The 13652-nt window shown below is 36.9% G+C and overlaps 1 protein-coding gene and 1 pseudogene across 3 annotated transcripts in view; both read right to left on the reverse strand.

The window, feature by feature from the left end:
- CTNNA3 (catenin alpha 3) overlaps window positions 1-13652 on the reverse strand; it is a 1953765-nt gene that overhangs the window by 57053 nt on the left and 1883060 nt on the right. The gene's annotated exons all lie outside the window — the stretch shown is intronic.
- Window positions 11237-12247, reverse strand: LOC113923729 (annotated as a pseudogene).

The following is a 13652-nucleotide window of genomic DNA, read 5'->3' on the forward strand; positions in this document are numbered from 1 at the left end:
ACACACACGTGAACAAACACACACATACAAACTTGCTAGCAAAATGTTTATGGGTCTATACTTACACTATTCTTTAATCCAAATAGGCCTTTCCTGATTTATTATTAAAACATTACCTTGCATTTTAGGGGAATTTACATTTTCAGCTTTGTTTCATAGAGCTTTTCTCCTCTCTGCCTAACTAAATTCTTCCAATTCATTATTATTTAGCTCAAATTTTCTGTGAAATTCTTCAGACTACCCAAATGAGAGTATTTTATTTGCTACAGATCTTTGGCATTTATTGCCAAACACACTTAGTTTACTAATTCTGTACTGCTCTTAAACATTTCTGTAACATATTTGACTATTGCACTCCACCTAATGTCTTAAAATCCCATACCATCAGAAATGTTAATCTTGCCAGAATGAGTCTTCTGAATTTGCAGATAGCTGAATTCTACTTATATTGTAAATGAAATTCTAAACATGTGACATTTGCATAAACACTCTAATGTTGGATAAAAATATCTCTCCCAATATTTCTTCAAATCTAAGAGCTAAATGTCCCCATTTACATTAGCAACAAGGAAATTAAAGACCAAGGAGGTTAATGTATCCATTTGAATATCTCTCACCTTGTGCAAAATACTGTTAAGGATAGCTTAACCCTTACTTGTGCAATCCTTCCATCACTGATCTGCCATGTGTGAACCAAACCCTAAACTTGGCATAGAAGCAAAGATGATTATTCATCTTCAAAGCCCAAATCAAGTGCTACTGCTAAAAGAGTGATGGGCAATAAGTTGTTTTGTGATATGCTAAGGAATTACCCACTAAAAGGAGAACATTTTCCTAGCTTCTTCCTTTAAGCTTAATTTGAAATAAACATAACAATTAGATAAAACATATTAATGAATACTATCACTTTAGGATAGAGTTAACATTATTCCATATTAGCTACTACTACTAGCTAATATTTAATGAGTGCCTGCTAAATGCTAGGCAGTACTCTAAGCACCTTACATGCAGTACTTTATTTCCCTCTTACAGGGTATTTAATAGCCAGTGGGCAACCCTCCTAGACTTCCTTTTCCTAGTAAACGGATAATGGAGGCCTCATAGTAAGATTCCAGAATACATAAACCCTGATTCTGAGCATGTAGAGAAAAGCTCCCTTCCAACTCGTATCAAACTTAAATGTGAGAAGAAAGTAAGAACTTGGTTGTTTTAAGCCATTAAGAAATGAAAGCTGTTCGTTACAACAGTAGAGCCTAACCTGAGTAGTTCAGTGTTGTTGTCCAGAAAAATTCTTCCTTAAATGTTTTTTTCATTATATTATTTTTCATGCTATGTGATAAAGAACCTGAGGCTAGACTAAAAATGATTTGTTTTTGTGCAGAAGAGGAGTGAATTTGTATTCCACATCTGGTTGAATGTATAAGTGAAAACTTTCATGAAAGAATGTGAATTTTGCCATTAGCAATAAGAAATAATACCATGCATGTATGCACACACACACACACACACACACACACACACACAGTAGTTGCTCAATGTTTTCAGAGTATAAGTGATATCTAAAGGGTATGTATCCCTTTTGAAAAAATGCAGAACTTTATTGTACAATTCAACCATGAATAGCCTGTGACATAGGGCTTGAATAAAAACTTTCCCAAGACATCTAATATTGCGAAGAGATGACTTAATGCACTTGTTTCCCTAGAGTTGTCAAAGTGTTATTTTTGTGATCAGCTACACCAGAAAACAGCCATTTCCAGATCATATTTTCACAACTCCCTCCTGAAAAGCCTTCACTAAATTAAGATTTAATGTGGTAACTTTAGGTGTTATTGAGAGTCAATGTAAGAAATGTCGCTTTGAACATTTCTGTTTTTTACAGACCCCTAGGTTAGGACATCATTACGATAGCAAGTGCTACTGAGAAATGTTTATACTATCATCAAACAATGACAACTATATAATATAGTAACTTCTTAACTTCTTTCTTAAAAAAGATTTTATTTATTCATTTGACAGAGACAGAGTGAGAGCAAGCACATACAGGGGGAGCAGCAGAGGGAGAGGGAGAAGCAGGCTCCCCGTTGAGCAAGAAGCCCAATGTGGGGCTCAATCCCAGGACCCTGGGATCATGATCTGAGCCGAAGGCAGACGCTTAACCAACTGAGCCACCCAGGTGCCCCACTTCTTAACTTTGTAATACTCAGCTGGAGTAACTAATTTAACCAAAGATGTAGTAATACCCATTTCTTTGTTTTTAATTTTAAAAACTTCTTTAATACCTGTTTTTATTTTTAGTTTCTGATTCTTATGTTTTTCTTGACTTGTGAAAATGCTGCAGTTTTTCAGGAGCATGAGGAATACAAATTCTATTTGTAAATTAACATTTTCTATAATGATTTTTTTGCTGTCTTTTCTTTCCAGCTGAATTCCTTGAAAATAAGGACCTGTTTACTCATTTCTATATTGTTATTTCAGGGTAGCAAATTAAATTAAGTATATGTTAGTATGGAATAACAAAGAACTCTGAAACTAGAACCTCTATTCATATTTCCACTCCATCACTTAATAACCACATGACATTTGGCAAGTTATATTCATTTATTAGCCTTAGTTTCCTTGTCAACAAAAGGCCATAAGTTTACTTATAGCATTGTAGAAACGATAAAATAAAATACATGAATGCGTCAAGAAGAGTGTTGCAATCACCAAATTAAACAAATTGTCCTATCACCTCTTTTCCATCCACAAAGAAATGACAGTAAAGGACACAATGATCTATGATTTGTCTCTTGAGGAGGTATCTACAGAGAGCCTAGAGAAATTTTTGCATGCAGTTTACTGAAGGGCTGTTCTCAGGAGAAGGGCAGGGAAGTAAGAAGAAGAGGGTGGGTGAAAGTACAGCTAAATAACATTATTAGTCTCAGCCAAAGAACAGCTATGGCCTTCTCTCCTAGGGGGCTGTGAAATTGCACAGCAGAGTTGGTTCCATCTTGAGGCAAGGAGTCTAGACTTTTGTATCCTTCTCTCCCTTGGCCACTGGCTATAGGTTTCTAGGGCATGCAGGTGCGGAGGTGCATAATCACACAAGGTGAAGACTAGAGAAGGGAGCAGCTAGGGGATGTCAGCAGCCAACACTTGCAGTAGCGGGGACATGGGTGAATTTCCAGGTAAGGGGATCTGGTAGGAAGGAATAATAACATCTGTAAGAGCATTATTAGCTTTCCCCTAATTCTTATCTTCCTTAATCTGATAGTTCCCAACCAAAGATGATTTTACATTTGGTGGTGTCTGGAGACATTTTTGGTTATCACAACTGAGTTGGGGAGGGGCACTGACATCTAGTGGGTAGAGTCCATGCTAAATATTTACAATGCACAGGATAGCCTCCCACAACAAATAATTTTCTAGCCCCAATCCCAAATACCAATACTGCCAAAGATGTGAAGCTCTGGAATAAACAAAAACATAGAAGTGAGTACATGTTTACTATTAACAGTTACTGATTTTCTACTAATATCATTCAGACTTTACTAATCAAAAGGGGAAAATGTGGACTGCATCGATTTTGCTAGGGAAAACACACACACACACAAATACACACCTCCCACAAACACATCCTCACAGGAACATTTATCCTGTGAATATAACTAGAATTACTTTATAATCTGCAACAAACACAAATTCAGTATGACCCATGGACTGAAATGATTACTTTTGCAAATGACATCCACACTGCCTTGAGCCTTTTCTTCACATCTGCTTTCAGTTCTGTCTTTATCGACACATTTGGATAAAGGCAATTTAACACCAGCACTTTGCTGTCCTAGGATCTTTAGCTCCTTGATTGTTGCTTCTCTCCCCTTTTCTTCTGTGATTTTTCACCCTGTCTTCCAAATGAACTCATGAGCATCAGGATGTTTGTATCCAGCTCTGCTCTTTTCCTTAGCTGCACTTTCCCTGATGGGGAATTACACACCATCCTATAGCTGCCAGATACATCTTGCTCACTTTCATGACCCCTCCTTCCACTTCTTCGAAGTTCTGTGGTTCAGGTTGTCCAGCACACAATAGAATTAATTAATTACCTTTCTTCTTTTCTAAGGATTGAAAACAATTAAACTAATTCTTTTTTTCTAAAACAGAAAAAGTTTTTTTTTCCATTGAGTTTTAAATTCTTCAAATATTTTCCTTTTTAAAATGTGGAACTAAAATGACATGCAAATAAGAATATGACGATTGTTAGGAGTAAATTTAATGGTAGAGACTCTCACATCACATTTATATTTTTCTTCCTTTACCACCTCCATTTCTTTCCTTCTCAATCTTCGTGTGTGTGTGCACATGCCACGTCCAGATATTTTGTCCTCTCCATCTCTTAATTGCACAAAGAAGATCTAATTTCACAAAACAGATCACTGTTGTTCTGTGAGAGACACCACAGCAGCTTCAGTAAAGCCATATGAAATCAATCCTATAATGTGGACAGTATACCATTTTGATATATGTCTCACTTTCATCTGGACCTAAAATTAATAGGAAACTCCTAAAGCATCTGATCTCATTCTCTCTAATGCATATCATTGAAACAAAATTCTAGAAGAACCTTTAAAAAAAAAATCAAAACACAACAACTTGCTATGTCATGTTATAATTTGCCAATTGGTACTTAAAGGAAAATTTGGGATAGGAACTGGGAAAGGAAAAGGGACAGCAAAGATCAAGGATTCCAGACAAAATGGTACAATAGGAATCCGATACCTGATATTCTGATATCGTTATTTAGAAACTTTGGAATCTATTGAAGAGTTGAAACTTCCAGAGAAAGGCTTGGGAAAGTACATTTTGGTTAATATCTGTCAATTTCAGCTTCTAGCTCAATAGCAGCTATCCATCTCCTACCCTTCAGCCTCTTGGCAGGCAGCTGTGCATTTGTTCCTGGAGCACCTTGTAAAAGCCAGGGTAGGGAAAAAGAACCCTGTCCTTCAGATATCAGGAATCTGTGCTCTGATCCCTGATTGCTGCTTTTCATCACGGAAGTGCTGATAAAGAAGCAGCAGTCACTGTTATTGTACCCTCCTCAATTTTGTGAGCACTTGCTAGTCTGGCTAAAGTGACTTCCAGGTCTGGAAACTTTATTTGCCCCCTTCACCTTTCTCTCTTTTTTTTTTCCTTTTAGAAGCCAGACACTGAAAATTGGGACATTCAAAAGCAACCACATAGACAGGAAAAATGAGAAAGTCACAGAATATACCCAGTGGAAGACACAGGCTCAAAAAAGACCTGAGAAGACGTTTAGCTTTCTTTCAGCTGATCCTTGGCACAGAGATAGCCTATAATAATTATAAAGCAAAAACAACACCCCCCCACACACAAAACAAAACAAAACAAAAAGCAAGCAAATAAACAAACCAGCAAATTTGGGGGAAGGAGGAAAATCTGACTTCCAGAGTTACCAGTTTATTAGATTCAAATGACCAGTTTCCAGCAAAAAAAGTGTACACCATACAAAGAAACAAAAAGTATGATCCATTCAAATAATATATATTTCCTTTAACAGAAATTATCCCTGGGAGAGGCATAATGGCAGATCTATTAGACAAAGATTTTAAAAACACTGTTTTAAAGATGCTCGAAGAACTTAAGGAAGATATGAAGAGAGTCAAGAAAATAAGGTTTGAACAAATTGGAAATATCAATAAAGAGATAGAAAACCTAAAAAGAAATCAAAAAAGAAATTCCTGAGTTGAAAAGTATAAAAACTAAAATGAACAATTCACTAGAAAGATTAAAAAGCCAATTTGAGCAGGCAGAAGAAAGAATCAGTGGACTTGAAGATAAGACAGAAAAAGGAACAAGTCTGAAGAATAGGCAGAAAAATGACTGAAGAAAAATGAACAGAGCCAGAAGGACTTGGGGGATATCATCAAACCTACCAACACATCCATTGTGAGAGTCCCAAAAAAAGAGACAAAGGGGAAGAAAGAACATTTGAAGAAATAATGGCTGAAAATTTCCTAAATTTGATGAAAACCCTGAATATAAACATCCAAAAAACTTAATGAAGCTTACACAGGATGAATTCAAAAAGACTCAAACCAAGACACATTATAATCAAACTGTTGAAAGACAGAGACAAAAAGAATTTTAAAGTCAACAGAAGGAAGTGACTTGTCACTTAACAAGGGATCCTCAGTAAGTAATCAGCAGCTTTCTCATCAGAAATTTTGAAGGCCAGAGCATAGTGAGATGACATATTCAAGGTGCTAAAGGCAAAACTGTCCATCCAGAACACTATACCCAGCGAAACTGTCCTTCAAAAGTAAATGAGAAATTAAGATTTCCAGATAAAAGCTGAGAGATTTCATTTCCACTAGATCTGTCTTGAAATAAATGTTAAAGGCAGTCCTATAAGTTGAAATGAGAAGACATTAGACAGTAACTCAAAATTGTAGGAAGAAATAAAAATCTCAGTAAAGGTAAATACATGGTAATTATAAAAGCTAAAAGTATTATTGTAACAGTGGTGTGTAGCTCCACATTTAGTTTCTACATGATTTAAGAGCCTAATACATTTTTTAAAAACAATTATTATTAATCTAAAAAACAATGATTAATGTAATTTTGTTTTTAACTCCACATTTTGTATTCTACATAATTTTAGATACTAATGCATTAAAAAAATTTTTTAAAGATTTTATTTATTCATGAGAGACACACAGAGAGAGAAAGAAAGAGAGAGGGAGGCAGAGGGAGAAGCAGGCTCCCCAAGGGGCAGGGAGCCCGATACGGGACTTGATTCCCGGACCCTGGGATCATGACCTGAGCCGAAGGCAGACGCTTAACCATCTGAGCCACCCAGGCTCACCTAATGCATTAAAAATTTTATTCATTTATATTTTTTGGACACACAATGTATGAAGATGTAATTCTGTGACCCTGACAACTGAAAGGGGTGGAGGATAGAGTTGTTAAAGGAAAAAATTTTTGTATGTACTTTAAGTTAGAATGTTACAACTTTAGAATGTTAAATGTACTCCCCATGGTAATCACAAAGAAAATAGCTGAAAAATATATACAAGAGGAAATGAGAAAGAAATGTACACATTCACTATAAAGAATACAATCATAAATTATGAATTGAAGGGAACCATGGAGCTCATTTAATCCCGAACCTTAGTTTATAAATAGATGAAAAAATAGACTCCAAAAAATTGATGTCTATATAACATGGGTCTTCTAATTTGGAGTCCAGTAGTTTTTCTACTACCTCATGTTAGTTTCACATGTTGAAGATAAAGAGTCTTTTCTGGTCAGGCTTTCTTAAGAATCTGGGCTCATGGGGCACCTGGGTGGTTCAGTTGGTTAAGCATCTGCTTTCAGCTCAGGTCATGATCTCAGGGTCCTGGGATCCAGCCCCATATCTGGCTTCCTGCTCGACAGAGAGTCTGCTTTTCCTCTGCCTCTCCCCCTACCCCTGCTCATGCTTGCTATCTCTCTCATGAAAGAAAGAAAGAAAAAAAGAAAGAAAGAAAGAAAGAAAGAAAGAAAGAAAGAAAGAAAGAAAGAAAGAAAGAAAGAAAGAAAGAAAGAAAGAAAGAAAGGAAGGAAGGAAGGAAGGAAGGAAGGAAGGAAGGAAGGAAGGAAGAAAGAAAAAAGAAAATCTTTAAAAAAATAATCGGGGCTCATTTAATCACCATTATCATCAGTTACTACTGTGTTCCGATCAGTGTTTTCCTATATCTTTCAATTAAAACCATTCCTTATCTCTTGATATCTGTAGCAACCATCCTGGCTCAGTGTACCAATACCACCTGTCATTTTGTCACTAAACTCACTAGAAGGCCATTGGGCTTACTTTCAGTAGCGGTAAAGTGAAGAACATGAAAGTTAGTTCTGGTTCTGGCTTTGCCATTAGATATCCTCATGAACTAGGGCAAGTCATTGAAAGTCCCTGACCTAATGGGGTGCCTGGGTAGCTCAGTTGGTTAAGCATCTGGGTAGCTCAGTTGGTTAAGCATCTGACTCTTAATTTTGGCTCTGGTATGATCTCAAGGTCTTGAGATAGAGCCCTGCAACAGGCTCCGTGCTCAGCGGGAAATCGGCTTGAGGATTTCTCTCCCTTTCCCTCTGCCTCTTCTCTCTTGCATGCACTCTTAAAAAAAAAAAAAAAACAAAACAAAAAAGGAAAGAAAAGAAAAAGAAAGAAAGTCCCTGCCCTATTTGTTTATAAAGTTACTTTGAGTTAGATAGTTATAACACGAATAGATTATTTCCCATTTTCCTTCACTATCACACCTTGGAAGTAATCTAATCATGTTATAATTTTCTTAAGAAAATCTAATCCATTGTGACATGATTACCTAGACACCAAGAGAATTTCTTAGTCTACTTCACTACAGTGCAATATAAAAGAAAACAATATCCCCATACTTTTGCTTGTTTTTAAAATATACTCTTTAAACTACTAAGGTTTATTGTTCCACTTGCCTCCTACCTAGCATTAATAAAACAAACAAAAAACACTCCAGAGAATTAAATTTATTGGCAAAGTGTCTTTTATCTTTTTACTTTTTCTCCTTGTCCTTCCCTCCTTCTTCATTTCTTGCATCTCTCCCCATTCCATCATAAATATCTCCCAGTCCTTTTTTATGTTTTTTAAAGATTTTATTTATTTATTTGAGAGAGAGAGAGAAAGCACACGAAAGAGGGGAGGGTCAGAGGGAGAAGCAGACTCCCCGCTGAGCAAGGAGCCCGATGCGGACTCGATCCGGGGACTCCAGGATCGTCACCTGAGCGAAGGCAGTAGCTTAACCAGCTGAGCCACCCAGGCGCCCCTCCCAGTCCTTTTTTAAATCTCTATAAATACTTCAGTTAATTTTCCAAATCTTCTTTTACTTTTCCCAATTTTCTTGATGACTACCAATGATTGCAGTAGGTTGAGAAAGCTCATTAACTAATTCCCTAAATGTCTTAACGTGGCAAGCACATTAACCTAATAAGTCATTCTGTATATATTCGATTGCCTGAGTTCTGTAGGCCCTGGTGGCTCTTTTGGTCAATAGCTGTATTGTTGCTTTTCTCTATCATTCCTAATTGAATGCACACTGCCCCTTGATTTCTGCTACAGCTGAATTACAGTCACTTGGCAAATTTTCAGTCTTGCTGATCTTTCCCCCCTGACGGATTAGTTTTATTTATTTATCCAATTTTTAAAATTGTGGCTTTGGCACACCTGCCTCAGGGTAAAAGAGCACAATTAAACACATTAAAGGAAACACACAAAATGTGGCCATTACATAATTAATCAGTTTTAAGTAGTATAAGAAAATTGTTGGCCTAAAAGCATAACATTTGGGGAAAGCGTAGTTTTAAGAGTTTAAAATCATTTTAATTTTTTGTTTTTTCTCTTGAATTTTATATTCAATATATACAATCTAGAATATAAAAATATGTATTTCTCTATGGTGAGACTCCTTTAACAAAATATAACAGCTTCCCCACTTGCACCATGCATAAGGACACTAGAGGAATAATTCATGGAAAATTTATGGGACTGCCCTTAGGTAACCCAGGTACATTTTAATCTTCTTAGAGTTATATATTTACTGTATTACTAAATTAGTACATTAATAAATCAGGGTGGCTATGGAAACTAATCTGCAACAGCATATTTAATTATATAGTTTTGTCATGATTTGCTATCATTTTTTAAATTAAATTTTTATATACTCCCCTTTCTTTGAGAGAGGATAGCCATTGAAGGCCATGTTGGTTTCGTTTCGTTGTAACTGAAAGATAAGCTGAAGCTGAGTCAGGTTCCATGATCCACGCAATGTTCTGGAGCTCAGCTCTGGCAGAACAATGTCTAGGATACAGTATCTCTGATTACTATCTCAAATCACTGCTGTTAATTTATTTTCCTTTCCAAGCAATATTGAAAAGTGTTTAAAGATATGGACATCTTTACTTTTATCTTTTGTTAAAGTAAAACTGTGGACAGAGCATGCAAATCAGTTTTAACAGAAAACTATTCCTCCCATTTTACCAAAATATGGGATCTATCAACAAGAATTTCTTCCCATTTCTCTGTATCTGAATGTGTTTATATCTGCATTAATCCTTATCTCTCAGGAGAAAAGTTCTTTCTTTCCAAATCTAGTCTTTCTACCTGTTTTCCTAATTCCATCCCCTCTCCCTTGCTTAAGATTTTATTCTATCCATCATGGTATTAATTTTTTATAGATCTGTTCTTTCTGGCTTCTTCTTACTCTTTACCTAAACATTTACTCAATTACTTCCATTTTTAAAAGTACATAAATAAAAATATAAGTCAGAAGAAGAAGAAGAAGAGGAAGAAGGGGAGAGAAGAGGGTGAGTAGGAAGGAGATTCCAGCAATTCCATCTGCCCCTCAAGTCTCTCTCTCTCTCTGCCTCCCACCCACCCTCCCTTCCTCCCTCCCATCTCTCTCTCTCTCTCTCTCTCTCCTCCCTTCCTTTCAACTACAAACTTCTGGAAAATTTATTCTTTGCTGTCTTTTTTCTTTTTTCTGTCACTGCAAATTCAGTATTTGGCCCACTATGACCTAATTTTTGCCTTTACCATGTTACTGATACTGTTTTGGAAAAGATATAAAGACACTTTATCAGTGCGAAATCCAGTATACATATTAAGGCTCAGTCAAAAAATATATAATATTCTTGAATATTGTTGAATGATTGAAGGTAGAGTGTCCAAAGATTATAAATAATGCAGAAAATTTTTCTTTCTTTTTCTTTTTCTTTCCAAAAATTAGATTTCGTAATGCAATGACACAGCATAAAGCACTACACCATTTGACAGGACATCCTTTTATAGGTGAGCACCAGTGTATGGTTACAGAGCTTCCCCAATAGTCATTACCAACAGCTGCTTAATCTCATTCTAAAGTAAAGCGTTCTTTCTACAGCATGCTGAACATTCACTTCAGCTTATTGTAGAAGGCTTTTCTAAATGGACCTCCTTCTTCTGGAGGGAAGGACATTTCATCTGAAAACCTATAAATGGGTCTGTGCTTGGCTGACAGTAACCAATACGCTGGTCTCACATCTGTCCAGCAGCCATGGCACCAGATTTCCTGACCAGCCATGCACAGACCAACCCCATGTCTGTCCAAAAGAGCATTCCTGGAAAGGTCCTGCACTCAAAACAAACCCCACACTACTCAGGGAGGGGAACTGTTCCAGGATGGAGAGGCTAAAAGAAATTGAACCTAAACTCTTCATCAGGAGTGCCCCGGGTGCCTTGGCTTGGCCTGCAGACCCTTTGGCTCTTCTTTCTGGTGGCCTCGCGCACAGGCTGCCCCTGCGCTATGCAGGCTGCAGTCCTGAGAACCCATAGGTTTCGTGCCTGCTCCGCTTCTGTCTGATCCCTGCAGTTCCCAAACAAGGAGTGCATCAGGTGCCTCCTCCTGGCCACGGGGGTTCTTCCACTGTGCATGGTTGGGATTGCCCCAGTAGCCTCCACTTTCTCTTTCTGACTGGGTCTCCGCATCTTGAGGCCCAGCTCCAGCTGCTCTGCGAAACACGCCAGTTCCCCGGCCAGCTGGTCCACCTAAGCCTCTGCGCTTAGAGGCGCATCTTCCAAGGCCCGCTTTTCGGAGGCCTTCCCGCCTCCACTGGCCACAGAGGCCCTGTTCAGGGTTTTCTGCTTTTGCTTCTTAGGGGCTGCGTCGCTTTTATTCCCTTGGACTATTTTAAAAAGTCATTCCTAAATACTCCTCTATCCTGCAGTCCCTTATCTTTCCATCTATCACTGCCCTGTCAAAAAGAGTTAATTTCCAAATACGTAGATCTGCTTATGTCCATCTCGAACTTAAAAATTTTCAATTACTCCCAGTTGCCTGCAGGGTAAAGTTCAAATGTGATAAATGACCCTTTCTAAACAGCCCCTATTTCGTTGGCAGCTTCTCTTCTCTTCCCCCTCCCCCAATCCGCTCACCAACAGTACCAAGAACAATTACTTCCAAATCGCATCTGTTTGCTATTTCTATGGAATGCCTTCTCTTTCCCTATTTCTATCGTTTTATTTCAGTTGTGCCATCCACCTTAAATCCCTTTCCTCTCCTTCTCCATGAGTATACATTTGTTTCTTCCTTATTAATCAAGGCCTAAATTAGAGTCCAGTCAGTCATGGAGCTTTCTCTTGCCCACCTGCCACATCAGTGCAGTTAATTATCACCTCATCTCTTACTATGCTTTTGTGCATACCACAATGACACAGTTTATTACATTGTTTTAGAGTCAATTTTGTATATTTGGTTATATTTTATATATTAACTTTACACGTACTTGATCATCTTAAAGGCAGCATCCTGTATTCATCTTTGCATCCCCCAGATGTTCTGTAACACCTCAGACAGAGATGCTCAAACCATAGTTGGGGTCTTGGGCTAGTTATCTACATTTTGGCTTCCTTCTAAATAAAACATGTAACTGCAGAATAAGTGCTTGCAGACAGATGTAAGAATGACTACAAAATAATTTTAATTAAATGCTCTGTTATGAGAATGATCTTCAAATGCCTTTATGCTATGAATTCATCTTCTTTTCCTAAACCCTAACACCCCAGACCCAGAAAGCCCTCTCCCTACTTCTTTTTAATCAAATATATTTTCTACAAGTAATGTTTCATGAACCCGATTTTGAAATGCAAACTTTACTTAATGAGCTTTGGATAATCTGTAGTTTTGAATAACAAATTTCTGTAATTTTTAATGAGTTTCCCAGCTTTAGAATCATGCTTGTTACTTTTCAAAAGACCTCAGAGAAAAAGGATGACTTAGATTAGAGCTTCTTCTCAATTTAAAAAGGAAAGATGACAAGACAAGAACTCAGGGTCACTGAGAGATTAAAGCAAGTGTTCTTTGGCACATGTAAATGGAATGTATTTAAAAAGCTTTTCAGGATCTACCTACAAGCAGATGGCTGTAAGGTATATAAAAGGGGGCATGAAATGTTCCCTGTATTCAGATTTATCTCTTCTAAAGGGAAACTGTGGGGAAAATGATGACAAAATAGTTTTGGATTTACAATGCCATTCCTTATTTTATATGATGACTCAGCTTTTAAATTGTAAATCATGGCTTATAAACTTGTGCTTAATCTATCTGAAAATATGGGTAAATTCATGAATTTGAATCAGCATACCAAACAGGAAATACAAATTTGGACATCTGGAGGAAATTATATTTTGGAAGAACAATTAACAGTAACATATTTTAACAGTATATTTTTTGTGAAAGTTTAGCTTCAACAACCTGCAAAAGTAGTAAATAATGAGAAAATAAAATTCATATGGATTTAGGCTTTGTGAGTGATAGTGAATGTGTGACTGTGTGAAATAGACAAACAAACAGAAGATAGACTTGGGTCTACAAATAAATAATCTTTTGCACATTTTAAAGTAGTATAATGTTAAATAAGAAAATGAAGACTGGATGTCTAATAATTCAAAGTAAAGATACACTATTTCAAAGTGTATATATGCATATATACATGCTGTGTGAATACATGCATTTATATGCATGTATGTATTCACACACCCACACAGGTTTCTGTGTATATAGCTCGTGACTACTTAAAATGCATTTTTTTGAAAAGTGCCAGGGCAC

This window comes from Zalophus californianus, chromosome 15, assembly GCF_009762305.2.
Source record: "Zalophus californianus isolate mZalCal1 chromosome 15, mZalCal1.pri.v2, whole genome shotgun sequence".
Taxonomy (NCBI): domain Eukaryota; kingdom Metazoa; phylum Chordata; class Mammalia; order Carnivora; family Otariidae; genus Zalophus; species Zalophus californianus.